Consider the following 10,347-nt stretch of genomic DNA (forward strand, 5'->3'; position numbering starts at 1 on the left):
ACACTGTTTTAATCAGTCTTATGGTAGGAGCAATGGGCTTGTACCCAAATATATTCTGAATGAAAACAAAGGGTTATAATTTGAAATTCTTATTCACATTGGGCTATTGATTTCAATAGGACTGTGTTTAGAGTAAGGTGCTACAGAACATGAATAAGACTGGCAGAATCTGGCCCCAAAGGACCACGTGTCTCCAGTGATTACTGCTGTCACAGATATAGCTTTGTCTGTAGGTTGAAAGAATCATTTGTCCCTATGAGTTTAAACAGGACAGCCTAAATAGAGAGTAAGTGAAACTGCAGAATATTTAGGGCAAAAATACATAAATACATAATAATGATACACATGCTAGAATTTTTACTTCACAGAGTAAACCACAGTATTTTCATTTGGGTTGAAAACATGACCTCTAGTAAGAAAAATGTCTTCAGCATTATAGATTAATGCATGCAGCTCTGGGTCAAGATTTTTCAAAGTGACTTGTGATTTGGGATGCCCCAATCTGTAGGTGCCCAATTTAAGACACCATTAAGGAGCCTAATTTTTAGAGGGTGGGTACTAATCACTTTTAGAAAATCAGGCCTCTTTAAATGAATTTACTTGAAGTTGAGCACCCAAAAATGGAAGTAGTCAAAGTCACTTGTCATTTCTGAAAATCTTGGCCTTGGACGTTAGAGCCCAGATTTCAGAAATGGCTTCTAATATTACAGACCAAATTTTGGCAAATATTTGTAGCTAAACATCTAAGTTCCTATGAATTTTTGATATGGGTCTCAGCAATTAATCGACCAAAAACATGAATCACCAAAAGAGCTAAAATGTTTAAATCTGCGGGACAGATTTGCAGAAAGGCAGTAGAGTAAGAGGGCCAGGTGAGAAGTGGGAGGCACTCCTGGCTAGGGGTCATGGAGCTAAGCAGTGATTCCAGTCTAAGGGAGAGGAATTGGTGGTGGTTTCACTGGGGTAGGGATGACATAAAGAAGAGGTTTTTACTCTGGTTTATAACCATTTTTGATACAGCTGAAATTTTATTAAAGCTGTTATCATTGATAGACCAATACTGCCCCCCTCCAATCACAGGGATATAGAAACTGCCAAATCGGATCAGACTCATGGTCTACGTACTCCAGTGTCCTGTCTATAACAGTAGTCAGCACCAGAAGCTTCAATGGAGGGTGTAAGAAACCTCACAATAGAAAGGGGTGAAATAATATGCCCCTCATGAAGGTATCATCCTAGTCTTTAATAGTTAGAGATTGGCTTAAAGCGCCCTGATGCATGAGGTTTTATATCCCTCCCAGAACTCTGTTTTGCATGGAAAATTATAACTCTACCACCATAACCCTTTCAAAACATGGCTACTAAAGTCCCATTCCCTCATTATTCTGAACACATCCTCCCCACTCTGCTTCTTTGAATCCCTCCACTGGCTCCCCCTGTATCACCATATCAAATTCAAGCTTCTTGTCATCTCCTTGATGGCCCTTCACAACTCTGTCCCTGCTTGCTTATCTGTAGTCATCTCTTATTGCATCACCTGTTGCCGCCACAATTTTGACTCTACGCCAGCTCCTGGGTTGATCCGTAGGACCACTACCCTCTCCTTCAAATCCCTCCTCAAGATCCGTTTTTGCCACAACACTTGTAAGAAATCACCTACGATAATTAATTATGATTATGTTGAAGAGCAGATGGGGTTAACTGGGGATATTACTTCATCTAATATTTTAATATTTTTAAATGCAATGTATATTTAAGTGGTCTCCTACAACACGTGTGAACCCCTTATACTTAACAATCTGTCCAAACATCTTAGACACTCTGGTTGCCTTCCCAATTCTGAAGAGCTCTGTGAAGCTTGAAAATTTGTCCTTTCCACCAACAGAAGTTAGTCCAATAAAAGATATTACCTCACCTACCATGTTTCTCTCATATCCTGAGACCCACATGGTGGCAACAAAACTGCAAACATATAAAAATGAATACATCTAATTGAATCCCTCTTCACACACCATTTGTTTATCACTTGTCTTCTTGCACTGCAAATAGAGCAGAGCAGGAACTGATTCTTCATGTGTGTTTATACTATACCTAACACAATGGAGCCCTAATCCTGATCCACAACGCTGGGCATTACTGCAGTAATAAATTAAAAATTATAAAGGTAATAACAATGTATAGATAGCATACAGAGGAATATATAGAGATACAAAAGTATAGATGTGTGTATATACAAAATTCATACATTCACACGATCTATACATAATATGCACATATACATTATATATGAGATTGCATGAGGGAATATTACTATTATTATACATGAGAGAAAGTATATAATATGTCTTTTGTATGTGGTTGTGTGCATATTTTATTTTCTTCTGTTAAAGTGACGCATGACTAGCTATGACACTTGTCCATATAGCAATTTCTCTAATAAGCATAAAACAAAATACATACTACCCCTTTAAGGCATGTTTTTCATTCATTCCATAGGACTGGAATGTGTTTGAATGCTTCTGAGGGGTTTTAATAAATATGCGTGTGTATGAAATACTGCTGATTCAATTACTAAATCACTTGCAACAGCTGTGGGGCTATGATCTGTTTTGAAATGAATTATGTCATGGTGATTACCTAAAAGGATAGGTGCATTTCTTGTATGATATTGTATGACGCATTACAGATGAAATAAGGTAGGTACTGTATATTTTATTCTACAGCATGCATTTGGTAGAAGTGCTTGGAATATATATTACAGAGATATACAGGTCTCTTCTATGATACTGTTTGTGTATATATACATAAAAGACACATGTACTCCTCTTTGAATCCTAAACTAAAAATGCTCATTTCATCCATCAACTTTTCCTTTTCTTAGGACTAAACACAGCTTTGAGTAAAATCAGAGTTTTACTCTTTCTGTTTCACCCAGTGCATTATCATCATAACATAAATCTTTCCGGAATGGATTTCATTTTTATCTTGTTTCATTTAGTGGCAGTATAAAAATATATAAATGCACTGTGAGTTTCCAAAGCAATATTAGCATCTAACATTAATAAAGTAATAAATAAAGCTCTTGTTCCAAATAAACTTAGCAAATCTATAACATCAGATTCAGAGAAAGGGTTGCAACACAAAAAATACATTTATTTTTGCATAAATGGAACGTTTTCAGCAGGCATGTACTTTATGCTAACAGGATTAAACGGTGTTGTGTGTAGGTAGGAACAATGAATAATTTCCTTCCAAGTAATCCATTATTATTTATGTGCATTAGAAAGGAGATATTCCAAAGGTTTGAGAAAATGAAGAGTCACCAACACTAGCTATTTGAGTGCTATGCAAAAGTACCAAGCAAAAGTGACAAAAGCATCTTTTCTAAAAAGAACTAGAAAAAATATTAAAGGAAGAATTAAGGGAGAGGAAATAACTTCACTAAAAGTGCTCCTCTAGGGGTTTCTTTAACAGTTATGGGGCAAATGTTAAAGAATTTGAACAATATAAAAATGATCTTTTTAATATTACAAGCACACTTTTCAAACCAGCTGTTAAACTTTCCAAACACTGACACAAAACTTTTATCAAGTTTATGTCTTAAAAATGAGACTTTTGTGGCAGGCCTCTGCAGATCAGTATAAATTCAATCCAATTTAAAGCACAGTAACGATGTGGGCAGTCTCAGACTATTACTTTCAATGGGATTGAGTCCCTAAGGATGACATAGACTTAGTCCCATTGAAAGTAATGGGGTAAGCAATCACATGCCATTACTTTCAAGGAGACTCAGTCTATACTATCCATAATAACATGGTAATATAAATCTGCACTGACTCATCAGCATGAAGAATGAAAATGTAAAAGAATGGCAAAGCGTCAAATGTGCACCCTGAGACAAAAAACAGGCCCCTGGTTTCTTCACATCCATAACTCATCAACGTTGAAAGTTTATTACAGGAGAGCTAAAAAGGAATGAACACAAGGTGAGACATTAAAACAAAAATGAGGTTTCTATGTTTTACCGTAATGTTGGTCCTTTCCCTCTGTTTTCTTTTAGGGCTACACAAATGCCACAATATTTGGTTCTTAGAGCCATTAGTATCTGTTTCTGTGCCCCAAATCCTAAAATATGATATAACACAATTATTAATGGAGAATTTCTTTGTCTCATAAAAACATCTGCATTTTGGCTTCTTCTCCAGGACTAATATAGACAGCTACAAAGATTCCTGGAACCTTTCCCACTGCAATCAGACACATTTATTAATACATTAAAGGGGTGGATAACTCAGAACAGATGGACAGACGCTATGATTGATCCATTACTGTGGAGATACCTGATAATGGTGTGTGAAGACTGATACATCCAAAACAAAGAGGTAACAAATACCTGTCATTTTTCCCCTTTTCTATTTGTGATTGGTAGGAGCGTATGGAGTAGTGGAGGAGGTTAACTCTACCCTTCTTGATCTTAACCAGTTTCCAGGTCTCAAAAGCGTAAAAGCTAATGGGAAAAGAAAAGGTAAAAAAAAAGATCCTGTCTAAACTGTGTTATTGGGGTGTCCAGCGTGACTTATTTTGGTTATAAGATTGTTGCACTGTTATGATATCCCAAAAAAGCATGACTGTTATACGCATACTGCATTGTATGTCCCTCTGCTGACCTATCAACACCTTTATAAAATGCATCCTAAGAATGGTGACTAGTTCAGATATAGCCCAAATTTTTTTCAGCCTTCCAGAAAAGGAAATTGGAATATTTCTTCTTCGACAATCAAGAGATGGAGGAGATTTTATAACCAGTAAAAAGGAATATTGAGAGGACTCCTGACATAAATGGAGGATTGGAATCTTTGCCTCATGTAGCCGGGCTAAAGGCCACAACCATAACAAATCACAAGTGATCTCAAAATTAAAGGACTGATTCATCACCATGTTACTCATTTTACACCAGTGTAACACCATTGATTTCAACAGAATTACACCACTGTAAAACTGGAGTCATAACATGGTGAATCAGGCTCTAGTATCAGTATGTTCATAAGTTATAATTATTAAGGGAAGACAGACCAACGTATATGACCCTAAGGTTATTGATGCAGAACTGAACTCCAATTCATCTTCGGTCTGGATTTTATTCTGATCCACAGGAAAGCTGGATGAGATATATGCCAAAGACTGAACAGTTGTCTTGGATAACACTAACTGAAAACTACCACATAATAAAAATATAATATAAAGTTGTTCTGTATTGTTTACCCTTCTACTTCATTTGATGATGAGCTAAATTCAGAGGATTCAAGTCCAGTAGGTTTTACACACATAAAACTCTCATAGGCTACAATGGAAGTAGTGTTTGCATCAAAACTGCAGGACTGGATCCTAAAATTTGCCTGCCACTACAGCTTGTTTTTCTATTTGACTATATTTCAGAGCGGCCAAATGTCCACCTCACAGTTGTCCCCTACCTGCGGCAAGCCTTAACAGAAGGGCAAAGAAATGAAGGGGCATGAAAAGGGGCACTTCTGAGGTGGTCTCTCTGGAACATAGCTGAAGCACAGTTCAAAATTCTGCACACACCTTTTTTTGGGTGCTCAGCTCATTATATGTTGGCCGTCATATATCAAGACAACCAGAACTGATGGACATTTGAAAATTATTATTAGGGCAGTGTGTGGAAGATTGCACTACTACTATCTATACTGTACCTTTCCTGAGATAAATAAGGTGGAATACACATTAGTCTCCACAACAGTCAATACAGCAAACTTTCACAAGCACATCAAAACAAAAGGAAAACATTCATATTGTGTAGCTGCTTTCCCTTTGATCATGTTGCATCTTTGAAAATGGTCTCTGAAAATGCTGCTTTCTCTAAAAATCCCAAATCCTTGTTCTTGATTCGGATCTCATACCAATGTTATTGTATTCATTTCCATGGAGTTACACTCCACACATTTTCACTTGTTTATGTAAGCATGGAATCAGGCCTATTATGTGTGAGGAAGGCATCATTTAATGAACCTAATTGTAGAAATATCACAGATTTGTTTTTCTGATGTTTATATTGTAAACATTTTTTATGCAAACCAGCTTTTCTGCTTTGAACAATGGTCAAAAAGAGACGCTGTTCTGTGTATTTCTTTATTACCTGTTTAATTCTAAAATTCTGACCAATTGTTCTCTTTATATGAAACTTTCTCAGGACAGTGGCTAATTTTCATAGGTAAGCAATAGATATGAAATAAGAAGGGACGGATTTAAACAAACAATCTTGATGAAGTAAAAACTGATGAATTTGAACAATGAAATGTGCAAAAGGAAAGCCTTTTCTTACAGAGAAATACAAGAGGGAAGAGGACCATGATTCTTACAAGTACTTTAGCACTGCTACTATAAGGAATATGCTATCACAACATGTAAAGTATTTAAAATAGATTATGTAAAAAATTGCTTGACTAACTGGATATTTATCAAGCAGGAAATGGATAAATAATCATTTGTCAGTAAGATCCTCCCCCAATCAATTATCAGACTATCCTTTTTAGTGTGTGTAGATATACATATTCTATAAACGTGTTTATTTTTCAGTGTAACCATGTGCATTTCTGAAAATATTTCTTAAATAGATAAATGTACCCCAATAGATAAAGTACCTTTCAACCTACAGAAACCTTTTACAAAGGTGATTTGTACAGAAGAAAAGCACATGTAGCAAATATCATACTGAAGAAGACAAAACTATGTGCAATCCCTTGTTAGAGATTCTAGTTCTGAGAAATTTATAGAGAATTTGAAATATTTGTTTTGAGTAGGCAAGAATTACAAATAATGGAGAAGGAAATAAAGATGCCAAATGCAGACTTCTGATCAGCAGAAAGTTCAGTCTTTGGTTCTGACCTATTTCGGTCTGTTAGTTACTAAGTTAGTATAGCACCGTCCACTGTTCAGTTTTACATTCTGCATCGTGCAGTGGCTGTACATTAAAGTACTGGAATGTTCTCAAGGTCTGATCTGAATTTTTTTTTTAAGATCCAAATAATTCTGTACAAAGACATGAGGGAGAATACTGCATTTTTTAAAGTGGGGTGGCAGGAGGCGTGAACATAAAGTGTTAGGATAATGTGCGTTCGTCTCTGTTATTGTTTTGATAATTTACATTCTCAAATGTATGTCTTATTCAAAGGGTGGCTATGGTACTTATATTTTTATAGTTGAGTATTTGCTTGATTCTCATCTAAGTGTAGGGCGTGATCCTGCACGGAGATAGATGGACATACATACCAGTAAGCACTGGTGTTTCTTGTAATATTGTGCTCATATAGAGTAGCTGATTTTATGACACACAAAAGGCAGCGTGCCCAAGTATATGAAGACAGGATTGAGTCTTTAGACCTGTTTTGCACCTGCTAACGACACATTCTGCACTCACCCCCTTGCTGCACATTTATAGTGGTTTGTATAGTGATGATACCAGTCCTTGTCATGTATCTTTTCTACAGAAATCTAAATTCCTTTCATTTTTGGTAGATCTGAAATATAGTGATAATAAGAGAGTTTTTATGGTTTGCATATTTTAATATTGCAAATAAAATATAGTCAGTAAATAAATCATTCATACATTAAGAATGATTACCAATGTGTAAAGTGGAATGCTGAATTACCTTAGATATATTACCCACAATGCTTTTCAAGACAGCAGCTAATTAGCAGCAGAAAGGTCATGCAAAAAAATAATGTGATTAGAAGAGGTTGAAAGAAAAAAATAGCCACATATTTGGACATAGACCAAATTTCCTTTTTGCCACTGTAACTGAAAACCATTGCTTCAATATTTAATGAAATGCTTATGTTGCAGCACCTGGTCACATTGTCAGCACTGCCTAACCACTGCTTCCCCTGTGGGTCATTACTGCAGCCATCTGAAAGGGGGCAAACTGTTCATCGACTACAATAATGCCAGTCTTTAAGAATCTACAGCTACAAAACAGCAGGAGACAGAGTTACTTTGGCTCTGATCTTGGGAAAAATGGCTGGGGGCAAAATGCTGTTTCCTACCATCAGAGACTATACAGTTAGCAATAACTCTGTAAGTCAAAGCCCATGCAAGAGACCCAGCTTGGCTGCCCTGCTTTGCTTCTCTCCCTTTGCAGAAAGCTAGCAGCTCCTGGTGAGAGATCCTTGTCAACAGGAAAACAGTAGTTTATGCTACCCTGCTAATGATCCAATGCATCAATAGCTCCAACAATCACAACAAGCAGATGTCCTAAGTTAATATAGACTTTCCTGGGATTTTACTTGTGAAACATGGCTTTAAAAGGCATTAGTCTTTTGTCCTCACTAGAAATCTGCTAAATCCTGGCACCAATTCCTTGGGTACGTGAACCCCAGCCTAATGGAATTTAATTACTTTAGTGGTATTAATCATCTGTACAGTAGAGCAAAGAGTATTTTATTACCACTTTTAAGGGTTATCGGCACATTTATTTCAAATGAACTGTCAAACTACATTACGTGTAAAGCATGCCAGGTTTGAATTCTGCAGCACAGGTGAAAAGAAATTTGCAGCTTAAAACTCTTCTGACATACTAAAGATGCCTACGTGTAATGTGGATGTAGTATATTTAAAATGAAAAAAAAATAGCATTAATTTTAATGAGCTATTTTTAGTATATTTCTTATTTCTCCCATTTTTACTTCTAGCCAGTAAAAGAACTGCTCTATGGTGAGAAGACCAGAAACACCAATTGGCACCAAATAAACTGTGACACTTCTAGAGGATTTGGTACACAAGAGCAATGTCAATCTTGTCCATTGTCTAGCAACAAACACTGGCTCAATAACACAAGATTTCTCTAATTCGCTTAAATGCATTAAATCCTTTGTGTTGTCATAAGTGGCGGGAGGGGAAAGAGCTATTTTAAATTGTTGCCATTTTTAAGAACAACCCAGAGATGTTAGTCAAACCATCAATATCAGATGTATACCTAGCTATACCAGATGTATACCTAGCTATACCATTCAAACCATCAGTATCAGATGTATACCTAGCTATACCATTCCTGAACTTAAATCTCAAAGATCCTGAAAGAGAAAAGTTCGTCTGGTAGTATTCATTTCAGCTTTCTGTGCATGTTGCAATGCACTTTACACCTACATCTAGAATCTGTCAATAATTAATACACACTGAAAGTCCCTTTATCTTTCACATGTTAGAGAGTTTGATTTCCATACCACCTTTGCTTTGTTTGCTGCAAGGATCCCTTGTAGGTTTTAGATCTGTTCTACACCTGGTTAAAGCATATCATTTTGCACTCATCATCTCTCACACATTTTACACTGAGAAGCAAATGAGAGCAATTTGTGACATGAGATACTACGACACGTGGAAAAGACACATAATTAGTGTCAAAATGGATGCATTTGCTTTTTAAAGCCTATTTGTCCTAGAATTTCAAATGAATCTAGCTGCTATGTCTCCCGCAACAACTCCATAATACTATATAATGAATTAAAAGCTAATGTTGTGAAATTGTGTAAGCTCAAGGAATAAAATGACAATTGTACATGTCTCAAAAGTAGGGATGAGAGAACTTTAAAAGATGCTAAATTCCAAGGTAGTTTTAAAGCTCTTCAGAAATGATCCCATTTTCCTAAACAGAAATTTCTAAAATGAAACCACCATTTTTCTTGACAGATTACAAAGTTACTTTGACTCTGTTGCACTAAAAGGAAAAAATCTCACTTAGCCCTTCTTGATTTTAATGCATTCCCCAGGTCTGAACCCTTTAGTGCTCTGCATGAAGCTCTCACAATGACATCTCTCACCGTTCCATATATGATCTGAGGGCAATATGGATCTCTACCCTCTCTCTTTCAACCTCTCTTTCCCTTCCTCCCCCTGTCCAAATAACTTTCTCAATTCCCCATGGCCTCCCTCCCTCTGTAAACTGAACAAATATGCCAAGAAATTACTATCCACAGAAAATATACTGCATGGTCACTGGCAGTACAAGCTCCTACCTCCTGTTCTGCCAATGTCCCTCCAAAGACCGGAGGGACTGCCCATCCCTGTGGATAAGAGTACACTTCAGTCTCCATACCCATTTGCTTCTTTGCCTCTCAGCTGAGACTGTCAACAAAACTATGAATTGTGACACTGTGTGACAGGGCAGCCCCACCCAGCACTAGCCCCAGCAGCGTCAGACCAGTAGCTCTGACAGAGGAAGTCCCGCCCCGTTCGTACTGGGCATGCTCCATGTGCTATAGGTGTATAAAAGGAGGGAATTCAACCCAGTCTGGGTGGGTAGCTGCAGGGGAAGGACCTACCTGGGAAGTGCCTGT

The 10,347-nt window shown here is 37.0% G+C and overlaps 1 long non-coding RNA gene across 1 annotated transcript; it reads right to left on the reverse strand.

Annotated features, from left to right (window-relative positions):
• Nucleotides 1-4,021: 4,021 nt before the first annotated feature.
• LOC120401922 lies at nt 4,022-10,107 on the reverse strand. Its single transcript, XR_005596844.1, has 3 exons — nt 10,027-10,107; nt 7,436-7,535; nt 4,022-4,125 (listed from the first exon to the last, which is right to left on the reverse strand). It is a non-coding gene; the product is annotated as an uncharacterized LOC120401922 (long non-coding RNA).
• Between the last annotated feature and the right edge of the window lie 240 nt (nt 10,108-10,347).

This window comes from Mauremys reevesii, linkage group 3 (genome assembly GCF_016161935.1).
Source record: "Mauremys reevesii isolate NIE-2019 linkage group 3, ASM1616193v1, whole genome shotgun sequence".
Lineage (NCBI taxonomy): Eukaryota > Metazoa > Chordata > Testudines > Geoemydidae > Mauremys > Mauremys reevesii.